At 35.1% G+C, this 27400-nt stretch overlaps 1 long non-coding RNA gene across 1 annotated transcript in view; it reads left to right on the top strand.

Moving 5' to 3' along the window:
* LOC144222122 (uncharacterized) overlaps positions 1-24639 on the top strand; it is a 46254-nt gene extending 21615 nt beyond the window's left edge. Inside the window, exons 2-3 of the long non-coding RNA XR_013332303.1 lie at positions 1406-1480; positions 24558-24639. This is a non-coding gene — a long non-coding RNA (uncharacterized LOC144222122). The remainder of the gene's footprint in view (positions 1-1405; positions 1481-24557) is intronic.
* The last annotated feature ends 2761 nt before the right edge of the window (positions 24640-27400 follow it).

The following is a 27400-nucleotide window of genomic DNA, read 5'->3' as shown; positions in this document are numbered from 1 at the left end:
TCTCTCTCAAAGATAAATGCACATTAAAAATTTTTTTAAAAGAAGGAACATAGCTAAGTGACAGGATAAAAAAATATCTTCATACACGTGACTAATCAGAACTATGAGAAATTGTCCATCCTAGTTCCCTTCTCAGATAGCTTTTTAATCCTTAGCTTTGTTTTCTTTTAAAAATTGCATGATTAAATTTAAATGTTAAATAACTTAAATTAAAATGGCTTGATAATTTGGTTTGAAAAGATGGCTGGATGCTTGTCCTTTCACTCTAAAAATTTGTTTACTCATTGAAATCAGTTAACTTTTCTCAGCCTTACTTCTGTCATTCATAAGAATAAGTGTTTTATACTAAACAATTTCTGAGGTTGATTCATTTGCTAGGATTTGAACTGTAATGTACTCAAAATAGATGAGTTGCAGTAAGGAGAATTCAAGACTATTTCAATGTTCCTCTCTCAATTAGTATTTCTGAAGCTTTGTGTATGAAAATACGAAGGAGGCACAATGAATGTCTTCTTCACCATTTTATATTATAACTTTTGGGTCATGCTATAGAAAGTCTTTATTTTTGATTCCTCATGATCTTTCTCTGTAATTTTCACTCCCTTTTATTTAATACAAGAATGATTTGTCTTTCTTCTTGTAAGGAAGTTATTTGAGATTGTTATTTTATGTGTATTGTTTGGATTCCATTTCTATTAAAGGACTCATTTAATCTTAATTGGTTATTTATAATAAAGGCAATCTTATCTTTTTCTCATTATAATAGTAGAGATCCTATTACCTTATCTCTTGACTATTGCAAAAATACAAATATTTTAAAATGTTGGATTTTTTTATATACAACACTACTCTGAAATAAAGGGGCTCTAAGAATCCTACAGTAAAGTGATTAGCGAAATTTGAATTTTAATCTATTTTAACTACCTCCATATCATTTCTATCATAACCTTTATATCGACTTTGGGATAGCACTTTACTCTGGAGTACAAACTTAGCAGAGGATAATTCCAAATTCCTTAAGTTAAAGCATATCAGTTGCTATGCTGCTCTTTGTAAACATTTTATGTTGGCTTAAGGCTTGAGAGTAAATGTGTTATTATTCTCTGTTTGTGAAGAAATAGATGCTTTTATAACTTCAGTTCACATATATGGAAATATTGGTGGCATTCTAGTTGGTTTTACTGAAATCAGTCTGTTGATACCACAGCTGTTTTTTATTATACACTATTTTAATGACTTATATTATACTACTAAAAAATTCGTTGCTATTGATGGACCTGATTAAAAGACTTTCTATTTCATATTATAGAGCCTTGTATATCTGTATTTTTTAACTTCCATGATACTAAAGTAACATACTAGAACCATAATAACTACGTATCCTCCAAATCATTTATCATTTCAGAGTTTCAAGGATTATACATTCCAAGAAGCCATCACACATTTAACTCCATCTTCACCAAACCCAATCCTCTCCATGGTGAGTGGGGCTCATGGGAAATGGGCCCATGAAAAGACACAGCAGTGTCTAGCATACTTGTTAATTGTGGATGAGACAGAATGGTAGCTAGCTCTAAATAGAGAAGGAAAGACTGATCATGGTCTTGATAACAGATGATACATTAAATAAATCAGCTAATTTGTCCATCAAATGAACTTTGAAAGATTTTCATATAGAAGAGACAAAATAAATAAAGAGATCAATGTAAAAATAAGTGAGAAGAGGGACTCATTGGTTGAGCTGTGATTTAGTACTACATGCTTTTATGATTTTGGAAAACTTCTTTATCAAAATGGAGATTGCCCAAGGTAATAGATAGGAAAATCCAAGCTAGACTGTGGTTGAAGGTGAGATACTCATTGACACAATGCTAGCTGTAATTCTGTTGGCCGATAGTGGAAATGAAATGCAGGCTGAGTGTAACCTTCAAGACGACTGACATTATTCATAGAACAAATTGCACATTTAGTCTTCATGGAAAGGAAGTAGACTGTATGTTTTTGGTTATGTCTGGGTGGCCAGCACATAACATCAGCAACATACATCAGTTTTCCTAAGACAGAAATTAGATTAAAAATTTTGGAAATTTAAAGGTTCAGAATATGATGGGACTCATTTGAGGTTGTTCTAATTAAGCTAAGAATTTTTTTTTTATAGTTCTCAAAGCTTATAATAAGGAGAGCCAAGGTCTATTTTTCTTGACATAAAAGGATAACCACAAAGGAAGTCTGGTGTGAAAATAAGCCCAAACAGCTCTTAAAAAACATCTGTTTCTTATATATCTGCTTAATTGAGAAAAACGACACTCATAGGATAATAGTAACAAGGCAGAGTAGATTATCACATAACCAAAATTTATCCTGAAATGAAACTATAGAGTTTTAAAAAATCAGAGATATAAGAAAGTTTAAAATGTGCCTTTTGATATTGAGACAAAATGGTTCACATACCTTTTTCATTTAAAAACAACAGTCAATATGTAGAAAGAAACTGTATTATCTTCAGCAGCAGCATTATGAAATTTAAGAACAGTCTTCTATATGTACCACTGTCCTACATATGGTACAGAGTGAAGAAACATGGAGCCCTTTGGTTGCTTAACATTTAAAACCTTATTATATGTACCTGGACATACAGGTAATTCAGACAAAGTAATTAATATGACACAAGTGTCTGATGTGAATAAATACTTGAATAATAATATTCATAATGTGTATAAGAAGAAAGGAAATTGCATATAGAGTAAGATAATGTGTTAGGGAGAGATTTGCAGATTAAAAATGAGACCATAAGGAAGTTTCTACCATGAAGATATTTTAGGAACTGACCAATGATTCTAAATAATTTAATAATAATTATTATTATGACAATTATAATATTAGTAATTATAAGCACTATTTTGGATGGAATTATATTTACCAGGCTATTTTAATATTTTCCTTTTTAAAAAAAATTTTTAACATTAATTCATTTTTCGAGAGACAGAGCACAAGCTGGGTAGGGGCACAGAGAGAGGAAGACACAGACTCTGAAGCAAGCTCCAGGCTCAGAGCTGTCAGCAGAGAGCCAGACAAGAGGCTCAAACCCATGAACCACAAGATCATTACCTGAGCCCAAGTCAGAAGCTTAGCTGACTAAGCCACCCAGGTGCCCCTTAATTTCTCATGTTAAAACTTGCTTCAAAGACATTTATCCTTGTCTGAAATAAATGATAAAATATACTAAATGTAAAATATAATGAGCCCAAGATGAAAATTGATTTAAATCCTCCATTATAGAAGTGTAGAAGACTGAGAATAATATAAAATAGTTGAAGACCATAACCTCCTCCTCCTTCCTGCTAGCTTTATTCAAAAGTAATGTATACACAGCAAATATTTCTGTCCTATTTAGAAGATGGGAAATCTGAGGCATGGGATATTTTAAATTATTTTACTCAACACAATAAGCAAGTAAGTGATCCACATAAAGACAGTGCTGAAGATTTTCAATCTTTTATCATTAAGTCATGCTGCCTTTAAAAATGTTTATCATTTATTGTTGAGGGCTTCCTAAATAGTACTGTGTATAGAGGAGCTCGTATTATTTGTTAGCATTTCCATAACAATTCTCTAATGTAAAACAGAAGTACTTTGTTCCACAGTTTTAAGTGATATCAAAGAAAACTTGATGTAGTAGAATTCTGAATGTTCTTTAAATGGCTGGGACAATTACAAGTGTGGATTAAACAGGGAAACAAGGTGACCACTGTTTTTATTGTCACATGTTGTATATTCTCTGAACAGTTTTTATGGTCTATACAGCTCAACTAGAAATATCTGGCATAGCTACATACAAAATAGAAACTCACAGTGAGGTCCAGAGCTAAAGGAAGTGTAGGCAGGAAATAGAGAGTCGCTGAGTCATGTCATGGGAATGTATGGCTAGTGAGCTTTGATAACATTTAGCTAAACCACACTGTTGATTTTGGATGATTTGCCGTGGGAACCCTAAGTAGAGTTCTTACCCTTTTGGGGTGCATTTATTTTTAAGTTTCCTACTGTGTTTAAGTGGTTTAGGCTAGTAATTTCTATTTCTGGTGTGGCAGCAAAGAAAACCTTGAAATGATAACCTCTATAGAGTGTGTCACATAAGCTCTCTGTTGGGTTGTTGTCCTAAGGGGCCACCTAGTCACCCTTATTTTGCTAACTATAGGGAAGAAAAACCAAAGCTTCCATTTCAATCCAAGAGCCTCCATTCAGTTTCACTGGGATTACAATCCTATCAGCAAATCCCGTTGACCACTGTTCTATCTTCAGCTCTCTTCTCTCTGGTAGTAGACAGTGACCCAGTGCAATGTGTCAAAAACAAACTGCAAAAGCTAGTGCTGAGTAGCAGAGGAGGTATAGTAGGGGCCCTTAAGCTCTAATGATTCTGTGTGTAAGCCCTTTTCATGCCTTCTGACACTTGCCTCCATCAGGGCTGTCACTACTCAGGTTCCCATGGCCTGGGCTCCTGGCACACCTTTCTATTCCAGTGTCCATGCTGCCATTAGACTCTGTTTTTCTGAGTGTACATTCATTCATTCATTCATTCAATTCATCAGATAGGTATGGGAGGCATACTAACTGCTGCCAGGTTCCATTCTAAGGCTAGAGATACAACAGTAAAAACAAAATCTCTGCCCTCTTAGTGCTTATGCCGGTGAGGTAAGAAAACAATAAAGTCAAGCAAAATGTATAGTATGCTGAATGGCAATGAGTGCACTGAGGGAAATAAAGAAAGAAAAGGCAAGAAGTGGGGGTAAAGAGAGTGTAGAAATGGAGAGTTTGCAGTTTTGGACTAGGTAGTTGGTGAATACTGCACTGAAAAGGTGGCATTTGAGTCAATATGGGAAGGAAGTACTGCGGTGTTTCTATATTAAGGACTAGTATTCTAGAAAGAATTGTAGCTCTTTCTGCTGCAGTTGTAAAGGCACCTTTGAGGTGAGCAGTTAATCCTGGTAATCTAATATTCTGATGAATACAGCATCCCTAAAGTGGATTTTTGGATTTACCTGAAGAGGTCTGCTGAGGAACCTACACCAACTCATTCGGGTCTCAGAGGCAGGCCACCCATGTGGCACCAGCCTGCTAATTCTCTCACAGCCCTCTTCCATTAAACCCTACCCTTTGACTGAATGCAGCCAACCGTGGGCCACTTGCTGTGAATGTGATAGAAACCGTAGGTTTTGGGGGTTAAGGAGATAGGAGGCTGAATAAATCCTAGATTTGGGTTTTTAAAAATATTTTTTAATGTTTTATTTATTTCTGAGAGAGAGAGGCAGCATGAGCAATGGAGGGTCAAAGAGAGAGGGAGAAAAAAAATCTGAAGCAGGCTCCAGGCTCTGAGCTGTCAGCACAGAGCCCGACGTGGGGCTCGAACCCACGAACTGTGAGATCATGACCTGAGCTGAAGTCAGACGCTTAACCGACTAAGCCACCCAGGCGCCCCTAGATACAGATTCTTTTCACTTTAACTTTTCTTATTTCAAATGTATTAAGAAGTCCCAGTAGTTCATTTTTGCTCTTGATTCCCTTGCCTTTGGGGATGTGTCAAGTAAGAAATTGCTGTGGTGGAGGTCAAGGAGGTTGTTTCCTGCTTTCTCTTCTAGGGTTTTGATGTTTTCATGTCTCACATTCAGGTCCTTTATCCATTTTGAGTTTATTTTTGTCTATGGTGTGAGAAAATGATCTAGTTTCATTCTTCTGCATGTTGCTGTCCAGTTCTCCCAGCACCATCTGTTAAAGAGGCTGTCTTTTTTCCATTGGAGACTCTTTTCTGCTTTGTCAAAGATTAGTTGGCTTTATACCTTTGGGTCCAGCTCTGAGTTCTCAATTCTATTCCATTGGTCTATGTGTCTGTTTTTGTGCCAATACCATACTGTCTTGATGATGACAGCTTTGTAGTAGAGGCTAAAGTCTGGGATGGTGATGCCTCCCATTTTGGTTTTCTTCTTCAATGTTACTTTGGCTATTCGGGGTCTTTTGTGGTTCCATACAAATTTTAGGTAGTCAAATGCATTAGGAAATAACTAACTTAAAAAAACCAATAAAGTCTAATTTTTAGAGCAATTTTAGATTTATAGAGAAATTGAGCAGAAAGTACAGAGAGTTCCTAACTATTCCCCACATGCATCAACAACCCGGTTTCCCCTATTATTAACATCTTGTGTTAGTGTGATACATTTGCTACCGTAGATGAAGCAATATTGATACATTATTATTACCTAAGGCCATCATTTGTATTAGGGTTCACCCTTTGTGTTGTTCAGTTCTAGGGGTTTTGACAAATGTATAATCAACTTTACTAATCATGTGATATCCTATCTGTGTTCATCCTGGGATTTTGTGGGAGAGTGAGAGGAGTGTTAAGTGTGGTGGGCCAAGCCCCAGACAATAGCTCTGCTTTGTAATTAGTTGTGTGGGTGTCTATGAGCTGGTTCTGCAATGGAGTTTTGTTGAAGTAATGAGCTATGGTTCCTAAAGGTCAGGTGATCATGGTAAACTTTTTAGGTATCCCACCCCATCTACACACCAAATGCTGATAGTTTCTGGGAGATATGACATGCTAATAAGTACCTATGTCCCTCAGGGTCACAAAACTTCATTTAGCAAAAGAAGAATACCCCAGAAAATGCATGCAGGAACAGATGTCACTTCCTTTGGTGAGACATACACGAAGCGGTTTGGTACAGTCAGCAGTGCACAGGATGTTTTCAGCATTTGATTGACCTGAGCAAGCTAATCTCTCTGAGACTCAGCCTTCTCCTTATAAAGAGGTATTATGATACTTAAACTCAGCATCAATGAGATAAACTCCATGAAGCACTGAGATAGACAGTCAGTGAATGGTAACTATAGTATTATACTATTCAACCCTAATCATTTCCGCACCCGAAGGAGTTCTTGCTTTAGGTTTCTCTGAAAAGTCTCCTAATACAATGGTTTTTAAACTTTATTTCTCAGATTTCTAGGACTCCTCATTGCGTTGTGTGCAGTATCATGGAGAGAGAAAATGGGCTGGACTCCAAATTCCCATTTTTAACTTACATATTGGAGTTGTAATGTATAAATGAAACTCATAAACCATTTTTCTATGAGAAGTTGCTTTTAGACAATGATCCTTTATCGTGTCTTATAAAGTCCGCAACATAGTGGGCCTAGGTTCTTGGCATAGGTTAGACTTTGCTCTTAAATTTCTAAGGTAGAGCTTTAGCATTGAACTACAACTAACAGATCACTGATTCATATACCATATACATCATACTCTTTGGAACTTTTGCTAAATTTTTTCATGAGATTTAAAAAAGCAAAGCAAAACAAAATAAAACACTTAAAATTTTCCCCAGATTAGAATATGTCCTCTTTTAATAAATTATTAGGATTTCTCTCAACAAAGTTTTTAGGACTCCTCAGATCATAGAGAATCAAATCACTAATATTTCCAATTTCAAATTAATGTTTCATAAGCTGATTCAGCCTTCTTTCATTCATTTATTCAGAACCATGTGTTGAGTGCCTACTGTGGTGCCAGGCACCAGGAATACAATGGAGGAGTGTTTTTCCATTTTACATCTGGCATTTTTCCAAGGTCTGTTCCCTTTTCATCAGTTGGGTTTAGCTTAGAGCTTTCATTTCAACCTTTTACTCCCAATAGGCTGCCCATCTGCTATTGGCAAATTCTCTGGCATATTATAAGCATGTCACATGGCCAGGTGGCGTAGTTAATACCTACAAGCATCCTTCAATGTATGAATTAAAACGATTTTCCCAGAGCACTTGTGGAATTCCATAAAACAAAACCAAAAAACACAAACTTTTGAAATAAGGCAACTTGTTATCATTAAAGTCAATTGTAATTAAAATCAAGTTATATTTTATAATTTATACATCAGATAAAATTATTTTCATGATTATTTTAAAATTTTTTGAAAGTTTAGAACAGTATCTTTAATGGGCAATATTATTTATGTTACTTCTGTTCCTTGCTTAACACAAATTTCCTTCTTAAACTCAGTGTTATCGATCTATTTGATTTTTTTCTTTTCACCAATGTTCTGGCCTCAAAAGTTATTTTTATCCCCCAAAGAGAAGGAATATGATAGGTCACATTTTTAGTTTGATAGTTTGCTGAGATCTTCATATGAATAATGAAAACTAGCGAAGTAGGCAGAGATGAGGAAAAGAGAAGTTGAAGTGATTAGCCTTGTGACCCATGGCTGTTTCTTGAGTTTTAAAAATGCAAAGTCACCATTGTTCAGATTAATAAAATTAGCACATTCAATTCTGGTCCAAGAAGAAGCTTAATACGTATCTGGTACTTTCAACTACTAATTTAAATACTTTAAAAAGAAATGGAAAGGGAAGTTTTAATAGGAAAATTGTTTTCAGATATCTACATTCATCCTGTTTTTTCTTAATTGGTCACAGTTGACAGACATAAAAGTAACATTTAATTCTCTAAATCATTTATTAGAAATTGGACTAAGGAAGAAAATGAAAAATAATATGAGGTCTTCTCAGCTTTATTACAAATAAGTATACAAATGTCTGACCACTAAACCACTAAATTAATTTTTAGTTTGGCTTACCATGAGATAATTTTCAATAATACCCCGAAAGAATTTTAGTGAGTTGTCTTATGGAAGTTTAAAGAGAAAAAAAAAACCATAACAGTTAACTGACTACATATGGATTATATAACTTATGTTTATTTTTCTAAATTGAGACTTGATTTTTTTATTAGAAATTCTAATCAATTGATTAATAATTCATCAGAGGAAGAAAATGAACAATAAAATGTGATGGTTTGAGCCAGTGTATTAACAGTGGGGAAAGGAATGTGAATATATTTGAAAGATACTTAGAAGCTAGAATCAATTAGACTAAGTAAGAGATGAGAAGAAGGTGGAGTAATCAAGGATGACACCCAGTCTTCTCTCTAACTGGGAGCTCAGTAGGAAGACCAAATCTGGTAAGAAAGATATATTCAATTTGAGACATTAAATTTGATGGACTCAGGGGTTAACCCAGTGACATGATTGTTGGGCAATTAAATATGAATCTGAAATTGGGTGGAGAATATTTTAAGGAAGCATGACCTAAACTCCTTAAATAAGTCTTAACACAAAATGCCATGTGATAAAGTGATTTATTCTGTGAGCCAGTATCAGAGAAGACTACAGAGAGAAAATGGTATTTGAACTTAAAAGATTGATAGGATTTCCAGTAGATGGAAGGAAGGAAAGGATATTCCAGGTTGAGGCAATATCATGAGCAAAGATTCAAAAACTTGAAAGTGTTTGATGTTATCAGGAAATGTCTAGCAGTAGAAAAAGCAAAGCATTCATGAAGAAAGATAGTGGAGATTGAAGTCCAAAAGAAAGATTACTGCCAAGTACTGGTAGTCTTTTAATCTTATTCTAAAGAATTTTCATTCTATTCTCTAGGGGTAATTCGGATGCTTTGGAGGTTTTTGAGGAGAACAGAATCAGATATTGGAAATGAGACATTGCAGACACAGAAGTAATTGGGTTTGCTGGCTGAATTTATGTGGATTGCTACATAAGTCCAAACCAAAGATAATACTGAGATTTCTACACTAGAAAGCTAGGATTAATAGATGTGCCATTAATTTAAAAATAGGCACAAAGCAGGAGCATGTCTAGGTGGACCTGCATAGTTCAAACTCCTGTTGCTCAAGGGCCTACTATACTACTATAGCAGCAACAGCAGCAGCAGCAGTTGTTAAGATTTCCTTTACTTTGTGCTAGGACAGTGCGAAGAGCTTTCCATGGATTATTTCATTGAATCCCCACCATAACTTTATGAGGTAGGGACGTATATCATTTGCAGATGACAAAATCCTGTTTAGGGAGGTTAAATTGTCTAAGGTTACAGAGCTTGTTAGTGGTAAAAGAATATGGCAGAGATTGATTCTATACTTTAAAAAGGTCATTGTTTTAATAAATGGTTACTCCTGGCTAGTGGTGAGTTAAGAAAAATGCTTTTGTCTGAATAACTAGTTCCCTCACAGAAAAGTCAGATGGCCAGTGGTGCAACACAGCAAGCAGCACTACTTCTGTGGAAGAAATCCTTCCAGGGTGGAAGATGAACTACTTCAGTCATAAAAGGTCACTGTAGAGGTACTCTCCAAATGTTAGAACTTTTCTTTCTGGCAGACAAAAGATAGGCAGTATTAAAATGCCAGAGTATGTGTTTGGGAGGGATAGTTAGTGGGTGAGAGGAGAGGCCTTTGTGAGGTTAAGTGATGTGTCAGTAAATGGAATTGAAGAAGACATAAGCCATGGAAATCACATACAAGGAAACAATCATTGATAAGAAAAGATGGAAAGAGTATTATTTTGTAGGAAAGAAAGACTTTGAAGTTTCAAACTAAGCAGATGTGGATCTTCTGGGCTCCACCTTAATCCTTTTATATTTGTTGCCTGGCAACCATATTTATACTGCAAAGCTGATTCACCTTCTATTAGTGGCCCCTTTTGGGGTCCTGGGGTCCAAATCCCAAGAGATGATTCCAATCTTCTTTTTTCCTTAGAGCTGCTCTAGATCAGGATTGATCTTAAAACATGGATGAACTCATTGAGGAACTCTGATCATGATTTATAAGTAAGGACTACAATAAGTGTTTACCATCATTAGCACTGTGAACAGTACACTTTCTACATTCTACACTTTAATTTTTCCAATTCACCAAAGTATACTTGATAATTCATCCTATTTTAGCTACTCTAACCCTTCTTTCCTTCTTAAATCTCTGCATGGACCTCCTTTGCCCTTTCAATAATTTGAAATCGAAAGGTTTATGATATTTCAACTACTGGTAATAATGATAGTACCTTATATTTGTATAGGCATGAATACACTTAAAAGTAATTGCATACCCATTACCTCATTTGACCTCATTTGAAGTGAATAATGGACATTCTGTGCCCTTCGAAGACAGATTTCTGAACTCTTTTTCAGGAAATTCTTGAGACTCAGCCATTTCCCCAATACAGCATAAGAAATTTTCCAGGGTTGGAAATTGCCTTATAGTCTATATTGTTCTTCTTTCAAAATATCAATATTTATTTCTTTTCTAATGAATATCTGTCAACAAAGCATATATGTATATATGTATGTATGTATATATATATATGTTATACATATAGACATAATTTTCTATTTTCCTGGAACATTTTTTAGAAGTCAGACATATTATAAAAACAAACATGTTTTATTTTTTAAACTGGTCTCACTTGAAAGCATTTTATGCGATCATGGACCATTTCACTTTTGTAATTAAAAATGTCTTTGAATTTCAGAAGAACTAAATAGTAGTAAAATTATTAATCATTTGCTTACTTTTCACATTCATTTAATTTAAGGCAATCTAAATGCATTTCCACTAATTGCATTTGCACTTTACCAGTTAGGAGTTTGGGGGAAAATATTCTTAGGTTTAGGTTATAAATCTGTCAATAATAATTGATTTTGAATAATAGGGATCAGTTCTATGTCAATTTGCCCATTCCCTATATTGCAATAGTTTACTTAGTCTGCTTGTCTCAAATATCAGCTAGTAATCTTTAAGGTTGTGAATGGTAAAAAGAGAGAAAGCCAGAGTTGGAAGAAAGTGTCTCCTTAAACTGATTTTTTTTGAGGTTTAGGTAGACCTAAGACTTTGAAACTGAACACGAATCGAGTTGTTGAAGTATTATCTTATGAGACTGCATGAGCTTTATTTCTCATTTTTCCTTCCCCAGCTCCCACCCTACACTTGTAAATGACTTCTTCCCAATTAGTTGTGAAATATTGAACTTAACCATATTGGAATTTTTTTTTCAATAGTTTTATGCTTACATAATTCTCAAACACTGAGAAGAGCCTTGCTATAGGTTCATGTCTCATTTTGTTTTCCCAAGAAAAATAATATACTTTATATACAGCCATAAATTATAGTTATTTTTAAACATCTTGAGTTATGGCCAGAGTGATTATCAATTATTTTCAAGCCCTAATTTTCTCCCTGTTTTTTTTTTTTTTTCTGATTACTTATTTCATGGGCCCTGATATATAACATATCTGTCATATTTTAATTTTAAATGTCTTCCAAGACCACCTGGTTTGGACCAAACAGTCTTAAGAGATCTACATCTGTTCTAGATTTTCATCCACAGTTAAAATTCATTCCCAAATTGTATTGTTATTAACAGTTTTCTAGGTAGTTCTGGTTGATTCTATGTCATCAGAGAGCTCTCCAACTAACTCCAAAAGACTTCACCACCTTGACTCACTTTCTGAATCCTGTGACTGTCTTGCCAGGGAAGAGCGATGGGGCAATTCTATATGAAAATGCATTCTGAAGGTTTTAAATAATCCTAATCCAGACTCTAATCAGAATTATGGTCAATGGAGGGGCGCCTGGGTGGCTTAGTCGGTTAAGCATCCGACTTTCGCTTAGGTCATGATCTCACGGTTCGTGGGTTCGAGCCCCGCGTCGGGCTCGGTGCTGACTGCCAGCTCGGAGCCTGGAGCCTGTTTCAGAGTCTGTGTCTCCCTCTCTCTCTGACCCTCCCCTGTTCACGCTGTCTATCTCTCTCTCTCCTAGAAATAAATAAAAATTAAAAAAAAAAGAATTATGGTCAATGGTGTCCATGAATCAATATATATACCCTTTGGTCAGCTTTAAGGTGTCATTTTATTCCCTCCCATATGATTTGTACTTCCTTCCTGTCTGCTTAATTAAAAAAAAAAAATAAGAAGAAGAAAAGTTAAAAAATAGAAACTAGTCTGAGAATTTTGTCTGAAACCTTTCTTTGTTGGATTGTGGCTAGACTTCAAACTTCAAACTGGATCCTACTTGTATTTTATATATTTGTCTGGTACACCAAAGAAAGGAACAGTTAAAAAAAATGAAGCCTTCCTTAACCAAGTCTCCATAAATTTATCTTATCTCCAAAAACTTAACACTTTAAACAATGCCTTTAGATAAAACATTACTTCTTTTTTTTTAATTTTGTATTTTATTTTACTTTTTAAAAAAATGTTTTATTTATTTCTGAGAGAGAGAGAGAGAGCGTGAGCAAGGGAGGGTCAGAGAGAGAGGGAGACACAGAATCCAAAGACAGATTCCAGGCTCTGAGGTAGCTGTCAGCACAGAGCCCTATGTGGGGCTCGAACCCATGAACCATGAGATCATGACCTGAGCCGAAGTCAGATGCTTAACCGACTGAGCCACCCAGGCACCCCAGATCAAATATTACTTCTAACTTTGATAATTATCAACATTTATTGTGTTTATTTTAAAATTTCAACTGTATATTATCAAAAACTGTAAAAACCGAGAAGAAATTTTAACATTTAGACCCTTATCACTCCCAGAAAATTTTTAAATATCAAAAATCTACATGTGCATACTTATCTTTGTTGCAGAAATATGAACAGGTGATTAGTAAAATGCTTTTTATTAACATCTGTTTATTTTAGGATAAAATTAGAATGGGTAAGTAGAATGGATTTCAAGCAGAAAAAGAAACACTGGTATTTCCAACTGATGGATGTTTTTGTTTCATTATGAAAATTTCTAAATATATAAAGCATTAGAAAGAAGAGTAGCAACAAAAAAGAGTAACAATGAACGCTTATGTATCCATTACCTAGCTTCCATAGTTATCAATATCTATATCCCTACCCACATCCCCCCAACCTATATTATTTTGAAGTAAAACCTAGTCATTGTGTCAATTCATCAGTAAATATTTTTGCAACTATTAAGAACTTTTAAAAAAACATAACCACAAATCAGCCTTATACCTAAAATTATGAATAATTTGTAGTATCACAAAATTTTCAGTCAGTGCTTATATTTCTAACTTTTTTTTTTTTTTAAATAAGGATCCAAATAAAGTCCTCACATTAGAACTGGTTATATGACTCTTAAGTCCCTGAATTTATGGGTTCTATCTTTCCCTTTATCTCATTTTTTTTCCTTGCCAAATTTTTGTTGAAGAAATAGGTTTGTGTGTTTTATAGAGTTTTCATACAGACAAGACTTGGACGATTGCATTTAACATATTCTTTTGCTCTCTGTATTTCCTGTGAATTGATAGTTGAAGCTAAATGTGGAAATAGGTTATCGTTCAATATTTTTTTGGTAAGACTACCTCATAGGTGGCATTGTCTTCTTCTGTTAGGAAGCACCCAATATCTGTTTATCTCTCTTTTTTTGTGACGTTAGCATCAGGGGCTATTAAAGCATAGATCCATTATTTCACTAGGGGTTGCCTATGGTAAAATACAGAATTAGTATATTCTAATTGACCATTATTATATTCTAATCATTCTGTTTTTATTAACTTTCTTTCATCTACTGTTTGGTTATGTCTTGGTCCAATTCATATAGGAAAGGCAGGCTTACCGTTTGGTTCTTTCTATTTACCACTTTTCAAAATAATGAATTTGCCCATCAGCATCCTCCAGTGGTGAACTATTAGTTGTTAATGTTTTTATGTTACTAATAACTCATGGATTTAAACATATTTAATATACCTTCTAATAGCAATATCTATTGCTATTAATGTGATTTTTTTCCCCTCTCAATTCTTTCTGTCTTTGGTCAATGGAAGCCTCTTAAAGTTGGCTTCTGGTTCATTTGACATGATTCTAGTCATTACTTGCTTTCAGGTATGACAAGACCTTCCAGCCTCATCATAAACATTTTCTGCTCTTGACCCCAAATCAGCCATTTCCCCAAGAGGATCTCTTTGAATTCTCACTGTTACCAGCCAAAGGCATTGTTTCTCAGCCTTTTCAGTGGCTAGATAACAGAAATACAGATATATGTGTAAATGTATTTTAAATTCGACATGTGATTGAAATCATATGATATTTATCTTTGACTTATTGCACTTAGCATAATACACTAACTCTATCCACATTGTTGCAAATGCCAAGATTTCATTCTTTTTGATCACTGAGTAATATTCCATTATATATTTTATAATATTCCATTATATATATATACCTCATCTTCGTTATCCATCCGTCGATGGACATTTGGACTTTTTCCATACTTTGGCTATTGTCCAAAGTGCTGCTATAAACATTGGGGTGCATGTGCCCCTATAAAACAGCACTCCTGTATCCTTTGGAGAAATACTTAGTAGTGCAATTACTGGGTCATAGGGTAGTACTGTTTTTAATTTTTTGAGGAACCTCCATACTGTTCTTCAGAGTGCATTCTACTAACAGTGCAAAAGGGTTCCTCTTTTTCTGCATACTTGCCAACATCTGTTGTGGCCTGAGTTGTTAATTTTAGCCACTCTGACAGATGTAAGGTGGTGTCTCATTGTGGTTTTGATTGTATTTCCCTGGTGATGAGTGATGTTGAGCATTTTTTCATGTGTCTGTTAGCCATCTAGATGTCTTCTTTGGAAAAGAGTCTATTCATGTCATTTGCCCATTTCTTTACTGGATTATTTGTTTTTTGGGTGTTGAGTTTGAGAAGTTCTTTATAGATTTTGGATACTAACCCTTTATGTGATATGTTGTTTGCAAATATCTTCTCCCATTCCAATTCTGTCAGTTGCCTTTTAGTTTTGCTGATTGTTTCCTTCACAGTGCAGAAGATTTTATCTTGATGAGGTCCCAATAGTTTATTTTTGTTTTTGTTTCCCTTACCTCCAGAGACATGTCAAGTAAGAAGTTGCTGCAGCCAAGGTCAAAAATGTTGTTGCCTGTTTTCTCCTCTAGGATTTTGATGGCTTTCTGCTTATGAGTAGGTCTTTCATCCATTTTGAGTTTATTTTTTCTGTATGGTGTAACAAAGTGGTCCAGGTTTATTCTTCTGCATGTTACTGTCCAGTTTTCCCAACACTATTTGCTGAAGAGATCATCTTTATTCCTTTGGATACTCTTTCCCGCTTTGTCAAAGATTAGTTGGCCATATGTTTGTGGGTCCATTTCTGGGTTCTCTATTCTGTTCCATTGATCTATGTGTCTGTTTTTGTGCCAATACCATACTGTCTTGATGATTATAGCACTGAAATACAGCTTAAAGTCCAAAATTGTGATGCCTCCAGCTTTGGTTTTCATTTTCAGGATTGCTTTGGCTATTTGGGATCTTTTCTGGTTCCATACAAATTTTAGGATTGTTTCTTCTAGCTCTGTGAAAATGCTGGTGTTATTTTGATGGGGACTGCATTGACTGTGTAGATTGCTTTGGGTAATATTGACATTTTAACAATATTTGTTCTTTCAATCCATGAGCATGGAATGTTTTTCCATTTTTTGTGTCTTTCTTCAATTTCTTTCATAAGCTTTCTTTAATTTTAAGTGTACAGATTTTCCATCTCTTTGATTAGGTTTATTCCTACATATCTTATGGTTTTTGGTGCAATTGTAAATGGAACTGTGAAATCAATTCCTTGATTTTTCTTTCTGCTGCTTCGTTATTGGTGTATAGAAATGCAGCTGATTTCTGTGCATTGATTTCATATCCTGAAATTTTGCTGAATTCGTATTTCAGTTTTAGCAGGTTTTTTTGGTGGAGTGTTTGGGTTTTCCACATAGAATATCATGTCATCTGTGAAGAGTGAAAGTTTAACTTCCTCCTTGTTGATTTAGATATATTCTATTTTTTTGTCTTGTCTGATTGCTGAGGTTAGGACTTCCAACACTTTGTTGAATAACAGTGTTTACCTTTTTTTTTTTTTCCTTCAAATAATGCTGTAATTCAATGTGGATCTTTCATCCCCTCTACCCCCTTTTTTTTAATGCTCAAACCCAGGAAATGCATCTGTCCTTCTGCTTTTTGGCCTGAGTATCTTTGGGATAGTGGGATAAATGCATTTTTAGATCCAAGGATAAATATGTTGATATCTTTGCCAGATATTGCCAAACCCCTTGTCAAAAGGGTTATGCCATGTCTGCATTTCCACCAGCAGTGTACAGTGCCTCTTTCCTCTTGCCAACAGAGAATGCTGTTGAAGTTTTGGGGATGTGCTAATTTAATAAGTGAGAAATGGTATCTTAGTATACTTTTAATGTGCATTTATCTTACTATGAGCAAGGCTGGTCATCTTTTCAGATGGTTAAAATCATTATGAGCCAGTTTTCTAGAAATTGTGTTCATTTCTGTGGCTCAATATTTAAGTTTTTAGAAGCTCTTTATATATTCAAATATTAACCCTTTATGATGTACCACAAATATTTTTTTTTCCAATTTGTCACTTGACCTTATATTTTATTTCATTTTTTAAAGTGGGTGATGGTGGAAACCACATGGTTGCCTAATTTTAATTCCATTGGACACACTGAAAAGGGTTGTCACAGTTTTATTATAAAATATAATATTTAAAGTATACCAGGACTTACATCTTCCACTGCTACTTAAATGTACTTTGAAAAAATTTGGATATCAACTTTAAAAAGTGTAAGTTTTCCAAAATTAGTTTAGGAGGTCCCTGATAAGTTACCTGAGGAAAAATATTTGAAGATGTGAGGTCCTCATCAGTAATTTCAGTAGTGTGTTACCTCCAATACAGCCTGTGCAAGTATCAAGATTGTCAGACTTTGTAATCTGAAAGGTTGAAGTCCAAACTCTGCTAGTTTGTGCAGGCAAGTTATTAAATCTATTTGAGCCTCAAATTTCATCGTATATAATCTGTGGAGACAATAATATACCTTCCACAGAGGGTCACTGTGAAGATTAAGTAATAATGCTGATATGTCTAAAATATAGTAGACTATAAATACTTTCACACTGCTGAGGTTGTTAATTAAATGAAGGCATAGCTTGCCTTACCAGACTATCTCAGTTGTCTAGGATCAAATTACTTTGCTGATTTTTCTGCTTTTTTTCCCACAACCAACCACTCTCCCCCTTAAAAAAAAAAAAAGTTATTACATGCTGGTATGATGATGTTTGGAATGCCAGTCATTTATTTAATAATATGCCTCAATGCATATTATGTATATCAGGCACTATGTTAGGTATAGCGATTCGGAGATCAGACATGATCCCTACCCTCAAGTTTCTACCTGTGAAATGAGACACTAACAAGTAAACAGATGCAGTCAGTACTGTGCTTACTTTGCTGTGGGAGAGGTATATATGCATTGGTGCTGGAGCACAGAGCTCTTAATTCAACTTGAGATAGTCAAAGAAGGTTTCCTAATCAGAAAATGATAGGTAAAATACAAAGGACAAATAGAAGTTAGCTAGATGAAGAGGGCATATTCTGAAAGAGGAAAGAGAATGGACAAACATTCAAGAGTGAAAGAACCTGGAATCTGCTCTTCTGTCAGTGTGGCTAGAGCAGCGTGTTCATATAAGTGACAAGAGATAGGCCTGGGTGTGAAGAATGGAGCCAGACATGCAGGGATGAGCAAGCCTCGCTAAGGAACTGGAATTCACGGTGAAGTGCTGTGATCAGACTTGTGTTGTCCAGAGATCCCTTTGACTACATTGTCAAGAGTTCATTGGAAAAGAAACTACACACAAGGCTTTCATGGTCATACATTCATTCATTCATTGTTCAGTTGTTCAACAATTACTTACTGAGAAGTAACAATTAAAACCTGAACTAAAGCACTGACAATATGAATCAAGAATTTGTTGATCAGCAATAGGTACATAGGTAATGAGAGTAGGAGGAGGTACAACAAAAGGACAGAAGTCTGGTTTATGGGTCTAGATTGATTACTTTTGAGGAGGAATTTACCTGGTCCACTTTTTTTTTTAACTTTTTGATGAAGTGTCATATGTACTTTTATCAAAATATATACTGCATGTATCTACCTTGACACATATCTTTGCATATCTTGATATAATTCAATATACCCATAACATCAGCATCTAGATCAAGAAATAGAATATCACCAGCCCCCCAGAAAATTCCCCTTTATATTCCCGATATAAAGTCACCAGTATTTCCCAATTTCACATAAAATTAGTTTTTTTTATTAGATTAGTTTTTTATGTGTTTTTGTTCTTTAAATAAATACAGTATACACTCCTTTGAGTCAACTTCTTTCACTCAAAATTATTTTTATGAGACTCATCTAAATTGTTGTGTGAGACATAGCTCATTCATTCTCTTTGTTGTATAGTATCTCATTGTGTGCATATGCGACGACTTATTTATCTCTTCTACTATAGATTGGTATTTGTGGCTTCTAACTTGTGGCTATTACAATAAGAGCTTTGGAGCACATGAGGGTGAATTTCTCAGTCCACTGGGAGTGGAGTTGCTGTAGGAGTGGATGTATACATATTCAATTTTGGTAGATATTGCCAAATAGTTTCTGCTGGTCTTTGTATACCAGTTTGCACTTGAACCTCACCAAAATATATTTGCTGTTGTCAGTCTTTTTACTTTTAGTCATTATACATAATGGTATCACATTGCGTTTTTAATTTACATTTCCTTGCTGACCAACAATATTGAACATAATTTCATATGTGGATTGGTCATTTGGATATTCTCCTTTGTGTCTCTTCAAGGATTTTGTCCATTTTTTATTGGGTCTCTATTTTTCTTTTGTTGTGTAAGACATATGTAATTTTTTTCAAATATATATTTATAAATTGAGTGTGTATCTTCTCCCACTCAATGACTTTCTATTCTTGATGTCTTTGATAACAGATGTTTAAATTTTAATGTAGGCCAATTTATCAATTTTTATTCTTTTACACTGAATGCTTTTTGTGCTCTGTTTAAGAAAATTTGTATTTCTTCAAGATCATAAAATTACTCAATTTTCCTCTAAAATCTTTGTTATGTTTATTTATTTACATTAATTAAAGGAAAGGCTCATACCTGAGTGGGGGTAATGTGGTTAAAGAGAGAAGAGAAAATATTATTTGTCCTTATAAGGGAATGTCACAAGTTTAAGGCCCTTTCATACTTCATCACTCCAGTGAATATTGCTCTAATTGTCAGATCCAAAGTGTCTCTGTCTCTCTTGAAATTTGACAGCAGTTTTTGTCTATACCAGAGTTTTCCAAACTTTTTCACATTGTGGTACTCAGGGAAAATAGAATGTTTTTTAAAGCATTTTGGAGTGTATGAATGAGTATCGTCATAGGTAGATGTAATGAATTGGGGCTTTGGCTGCCCCCAAGCTACGAAGTGGTTGCAGGGGCTACAGAGATCAAGATTTGAGTGTACCTATAACCCATTCATGGCACACTTGTTAGAAAGCTCTGCTTTAAATCTTTCATTTCAAGTTTATTTGCCCTTTTTCTTTGAGAGAGAGAGAGGAGAGCCTGTGTGTGTGCACAAGCCAGAGGGGGAAGGAGAGACTCTGATGTTCCATGCCTAGCACAGAGCCAGATGCAGGGCTTGATCTCACCACCGTGAGGTCATAACCTGACGCTTAATCAATAATTGGATGGTCAACTGACTGAGCCACCTAGATGGCCCTCAAATCTATTTACCTTTTATTTAAGAAACTGTTATATAATGGATTGTTTAGTGCTTCTTAAACTTTAGCATTCATCATAATCACCTGTATTATTAAAATACAGATTCTTGAGCTCTATCCCCAGAGCTTTTGATTGAAGTTACAGGGCAGAGTTTTTGGCTGAGAATTTCCGTACCCAACAAGTTTCCAGTGATGTGATACTGCTAGTCCAGGGACCACAATCTGAGGAGCACCTCATAACTCTCAGCACAGTGCCTTTGGGGAATAATTGGCTTTCAATATCTTTTGATTCTTGGTCATGTGAACAAGTCAATGCCAGATGAAAAAATAACTCTTACTTATCCTTACACATTTCATGTAAATACACAGTCTTATATGGAACTTCCTCCTACCCTTCAAGGCAGATTTACCCTTTTCTCCATATTTTTGCTGAAACTTATACTTATTGGTGTTCTTAGCATGTTCTATTCTATGTATGTCTAAAAATATGTATTTTGGAGTCAGACAATATGACTTCACATGTGAACTCTGACACTTAATAGCTCTATAAAACTGAGCAAATTACTTAACAGCTCTATTAGTTCCTTGTTTTGAAAATGTGAATGAGGGGTGCCTGGGTGGCTCAATCAGTTAAGCGTCTTACTTCAGCTCAGGCATGATCTCATGGTTCGTGTGTTCAATCCCCGCATCGGGCTCTGTGCTGACACCTAGTTCAGAGCCTGGAGCCTGCTTCAGATTCTGTATCTCCCTCTCTTTCTGACCCTCACCTGCTCATGCTGTCTCTCTCTCTCTCTCAGAAATAAATAAAACATTTTTTAAAAATGTGGATGACACTACCTATTCTGGACTTTGTATCACATAAAGGTCCATTGTTGGACCTTAATAAATTATAGTGTTCTTTCCATTCTGGACACCAGACTCATATCCTTGATGTCTACCACTATACCTAACATGTGCTACACACCTGATAAATTATAAATCAACAAGCCAATCAGCAAGTCCAAAGACACCTCTGAATCTTATGTATTTTCTTTCTAATTTTTAAAAAAACCTATAGTTTTATTTTAGTGTATGTTTATGGAGACATCACCAATGAATAGAGTCCCTGAGGCCAAGCCAGATCCTTTCATGAGATAGCTGAGCTGCTTGAATTTGGAGTAGTATGGTCTCTCCAGATACCTTTGAACTATGAAAGAGCCAAAGATATTCTAAAATCTAAAAAAATTCACATTCCTCTTGGACTGGGCCAGGACTAAATGGGACCCCAAGGCCATGGAGAAACCACAGGATGAATAATAATTCATCTACAGATATTACTTTCAATGTTAAACATGTTCTTCACTTAAGGAGCTCCAGGTACCATCCTCAAATACACATGATTCGACACCATCCAAAATGGGTTGGGAAGCTGAATAGCTGAGGGTATTTCCTAGGTGCATCTCTGCTGCATGATGGGTCGTTGTGGGTTTTACTTTCTGGTATTGAGTAATAAAGCTGCATTAAGTTGCATAGCAGTATATGTCAGTACGTCTCAACTGGGTCATTTTGCTCCCTGCCCTCTACACTGCTAGTGGACAATTGACAAAGTCTGAAGACAGTTTGGGTTGTTAAAAGTTACACCTCGGAAGTGGGGTGCAGATACTACTGGTATCTAGTTGGTAGAGACCACAGATACTGCTAAACATGCTACAATAGACACAGCAGCTTCATATCCCACCACCACTATAGGACAAAGAATTTTCCACCCCCAAATGTCAATAGTGTCAAGATTGTGAAATTCTGGCATATGTTTTTCTTTTTTATAATTGAATTTTGGAAAAATAATTACGAGCTGATGACAGCTCTACATAAGAAAGACTTGTCATGAAAATAAATTAAAAAACTTTTAATTTATTTTAAGTATGTGACTAAATCCACGTTCTTAAGGAGATTACATATAGAAAAGAAAGGTACCATCTATTTTATAATTTGATGAAAAACAACTTAAGTATACCATGCAATTTCATTTGCAAGGATTTATTTTAGAAATAACTTAATGTACATAAATATTGTAACTTCCTCTGAATATATGCTTTATATGAAGAATTTATTTTTAAAAAGGAGGAGGCACCTGTTGGCTCAGTTGATTAAGCATTTGACTTTTGACCTCAGCTCAGGTCATGATCTCATGGTTCATGACACTGAGCCCCACATCAGGCTCTATGTTGATAGCACAGAGCCTGCTTGGGTTTCTTTCTCTCCCTCTCTCTCTGCCCCTCCCCAGCTGGCTCGCTCTCTCTCTCTCTCTCTCTCTTTCTCTCAAAAAAAAAAACTTAAAAAAAGAATTTATAATGAAAGAATATTATTTCTGTGTAGTTAACTTCATTTCCTCTTTAAGGTATCTAGAAAATTGTGTGTCACTAATGCTATATGGCTTATCTATGCTGCAAGGATTTGTATTCATTTTCAAAGGATCCTTGAACATTTCTCAGGAAGGTCACTTTGTTTTGCTTTAAGAAATGAAAATAGGTTTGTCTGCATTGCAGATAGGCATAAAATCAGTTGGTCACATGGCTTTCACCCCAAGGAGCCAAAAAACACAGGGAGCCTAATGTGACTGAATGGTGAATGTATCCACTCTGGTAATCAATTACTTCTGAAACACAGTCATACACATGGTATATTTTAGACTGGAAAGAGCCCTCTAAGGGAATATTAAGTATTCCTTTCCATTCTGAAGTAGAATTTGCTTTGTGAATCCAGCAAATAAAAAAGAATTGGGAATTAACTTAAATTGATCTGTGTGCTTGGAAGCTAAGGAAGAAATATTGTGATTCAGCCATCTCTGTGATGCAGTCACAGGAGTTGTGTGCTGCTGCTCTGCACGACTGGCTTATATTTTTGCTTCATGCAGAGAGATCTTTGTAGCACATCTCTAGAAGCAGATCTCTTCCTCTTTCTGTATGACTACATGGTGAGGGCAATTTCATATTCTTTGTCTTTTCCTGTAACAGAAGCTTTTGGTTAAAAATCTTATGAATATTTTAAGATTATCCTAGCAGTAACTCTTTAAAAACAATACACCTAGTGTCTTATGAACATAATCTACTCTCGTCTCCACCCTTCTTGGAATAGGTTCTTTGAGATTTTTGTGGTCCTACTTCTGTCCCTATCATTAGCTCATCATATAAGATTGGACTAATCTTAAGCCAAATGTCTCAATTTCCTCTTACATAAAGTGGAATAATAATGCATTCTTTTGCTATCTTACAGATTGTCATGTGCAACTAATACCTTTATTAAATTTTCCTATCCCCTCTGCTCTAATATTACCTCTTTGTCAGCATATCCATTCATGTACCCAATATCTATGGAAGTACCTGGTAAACATTGCTTATTAAATATTTGTTGAATGAAATATAAGCTATTTCAGTTTTAAAATTCCTACAAATACTCAGGAGGTATCCCATGTGAACTAGACTTTAAGTAATTCAATAAGGCAAAATGTTGAAATCTCTCTCAAAAGGGTCCAAAGACAGAGAAATAATGGCATCTCAACTTTGATTCTTAAAATTATTGTTCATTTATTAATTGTGAAAGGGGCGATATAGTATTGGTTAAAAAGTAAGGCTTAGAATTAGGCAACCCTAGTTTTAAACCTGGTTCTGAAACTTTCTTGTGACACTGCACAAGTTTCTTGAACTATATAAATTCCAGTTTTGTTTTCTGTAATAGAGAAATAGTAATAATATATTCTTCATAATATTTTTTAAATGTTTATTGTTTTTGAGGTGAGGTGAAGGGCACAGCAAGAGGAACAGAGGATCCAAAGCAGACTCCATGCTGACAGCAGAGAGTTTGATGTGGGGCTTGAACTCACTGAACCACAAGCTCATGACTTGAACTTAAGTTGGACAATTTACTAACTAAGCCATGTAGATGCCCTATTTTCTTCATAGTATTATTCTGAGGATTAAATGAGAATAATTTACATAAAGTGCTTAGCACAGTGCCTAATGTATAGTAAATATGTATATTAGGGCATGCCAAGGTATGGTAATAAATAGATGTCCCAAATAAATGATGACTTAGCATTTTAGTTTGAAGCATGTATTTTTGTTTAGCAGGTGGCTCAGCTGCAAAATTAGAAATGGAAGAGTAGAGAAGGCCTTGGCCGGGAAATTACCCTATCACTTCTGCTCTTATTCCAATGGTAAGAATTACTCATATGGAGAGGGAAGAACAGATGGTTGCTAAGTATTACAAGCTGATTTAATGGATTAGTTGAATGGAAGAAGCAATAAGAGATCAAAGCTAAAGATAAAAATGTTTCAAATGCCTGTAGATATATTAGTGTCTTTAGTATCAATTAAGCATGAAGGAAGATAAGTAGGATAGAAGGAGAAAATTATGAATTGTGATTAGAATATTGAGTTAGATGTCCAGAAGCATATCCACTTGGGAGAGTCTTTCAGGAATTTAGAGATGCAGGATTAGAGCTGGAACAAAGAATTCAGGGTGGTGCTGGATTTTTTGGGTGTCGTTCACACAGAACCAACTGAATACAGTTGCTAAAAAGATAATGCACCATTATAACTTCCCTTATTTCTGGCACCCTTGCCTCTAGCTTTGCATAAGTCTCATGACTCATTAGAATTTTCCAAAAAGTGACTAGAATGTAAAGACCTTAATGATCATCCCCTTGAACAGCAGTTCAAAAACACCCATAAATCAGTCCCAGAGATTAGGGAGACAAAAACATTCATAGTATCAAAAATAAATTTATCATCTATCAAATGGAGATATTGAAAGCATCCACCTCATTAGCTGTGAAGATTAAAATAGATAGTAGAGGTAAAATGTCTAAGTGCTTAGACATGATAAGTTCTCCCATCCTACTTACCTACTTCCAAATGGTTTTCTTTATTATTACTATGCCCTTAGCCTGAATACAGAACCCGAAAACATCCAACCTGTGACAGATTTAATAAGTCTGCCCTCATTTTGCCTTAAGAAGAGAGTCATTGTACTGTACTTCTGTGACTTCTAACTTCAACATCATCTCCTGATATGATCCTTCCAGTATTGTACAGAACAGCCAGCTTTCAGGAGGAGATTTCCCTTCTGTTTAGTGTACTCATGGAAAATAAAAATATCTGTTACCCAAACCATATGCTTTTTTACTCTTGGAAAAATTTTTATTTTTGTTTTTGCTATTATGTAGGTCAGGGGTCAGGAAGACATGACAAGTATGTGTTTCTCTTTTGGATTGTCTTAAATTTGTATTTAAGACTTTTGAGTTCACAGAAGCCTTTTTGTTCCTAAAGTACTTTACATTTATGCTGCATTTTCTTCTTTGAAAGCAATTTAGAAATACCAACTAATGATACAATATTTGGCTACTTATCTAAGCTTAGTTAGCTTGTTTGTTTGTGGGATTTTTGTTTATAGTTATTGTTTTCATGTAGAGATTTTCATTTAACTTCTATGCAGTCTATACATTTTTACAGTGTCAGTATGCAAGCACAGTAAAGCTTGGTGAGATATAAAGTATAGACAAATAGTAAGCACATTTATTTCATGGTGTAATATTGAGGCTGGATATCTGAAAATACTTTAAAATTGCTTGCTAGAAGTATAGAGGAATTTTATAGTTCTATTTTAGTCTCATTTTTTTCCTTAACATCAACTATATTAACCTAATGATTGATAGGAATCTGGTTATGGGAGTGTCAGGTTATATACTTCTATATTTCCTTTGGAAGGATAATATGTCATATAGAGAATAATTGGGAGACTTTTTTCCTAACCAGCCTGGAACACATCTATGATATATTGCATGTCATTTCTTCAGGTCGGACAGTTGGTCTGTTGTGGGTCAGATCCTATAAGTTCCATCCTGAATGTAATGGGAACCAATTGTGGGGAGGAGTATTATCTGATGTATATATATTTTAAGGTTATTTTGCAGGATGAATGATAGAATTGCAAAAATAGAAGCAAGGTGACCAGTTAGGAGACTGCTAGGAGACAGATCATGGTGAGTGGTAGACATAAAGAAAATAGAAGTCAAGGTTGTAGAAATACAGAATGGAAGAGGAAAACTGAGGACATGAGGGAAAGTAGAGTGAACAGCCATAGCTTTGGATGTATGGAGTGAGAAAGAGAGGAAGCAAGGACAAATCCCCAATTTTTGGCTTGAGGTTATGCTTTTACAGACATGGGGAAGATTGAAGGTTTTAGTGACTACCTGTAATCTGACTTCCCTGTTAGACTGAGAGCTTCTAACAGGCTGGTACCTTAGCATCTAATGTGGTATTTAGCCCATAGTAGGCCTTCAGCACATTTTTAAATGAATACAGAAATATATGGTATGATTATGCAAAAGTAGAATAAGACAAGCACAGATCTTCAATATTTCTGTTATGGCTTTAAGGGCATTGCTGTATGGAAACAGATTTCCTTGCAGCTGTGAACCTTGGTGTTATTGTTTATCCAAAATAAGTTTCGGAGGAACATATATGCAAAATATGTATATTTCCATACTCACTTGTATGAGTGAGAATATTTTGTGCTTCATTTGACATTGCTTTAACCATAAATCTTTTTAAAAAATTATTATTAAAATGTTCATATACAGACAAAACAATAGAGACTAGTATAATAAAACCCATGTATCCATCCCTCTGCTTCAGTAATTACCAGCAAATTAGTTTTGTTTCATCAACATTTTCTTTTAGCCTATTTTGAAGTAAATTCCAGACATCACACCATTAGATAGACATGTATTTAAATAACCATTGACATTGCTTTATCATCATGCATACATTTTAACATCTAAAAGAGATAACACACAATTTCCCACCTGGTTGCATGAGAATCCTACAATATAATACGTGGCTGCACACATTGCTGTTTGTTTTGCTTTGTACCTCTAGGCCTGGGTTAGAACACCCCAGATCTCTGT

Source organism: Crocuta crocuta, unplaced genomic scaffold, assembly GCF_008692635.1.
Source record: "Crocuta crocuta isolate KB4526 unplaced genomic scaffold, BGI_CrCroc_1.0 scaffold190, whole genome shotgun sequence".
In the NCBI taxonomy this organism is placed as follows: Eukaryota; Metazoa; Chordata; class Mammalia; order Carnivora; family Hyaenidae; genus Crocuta; species Crocuta crocuta.
This window is presented reverse-complemented; position numbering and strand designations above follow the sequence as displayed.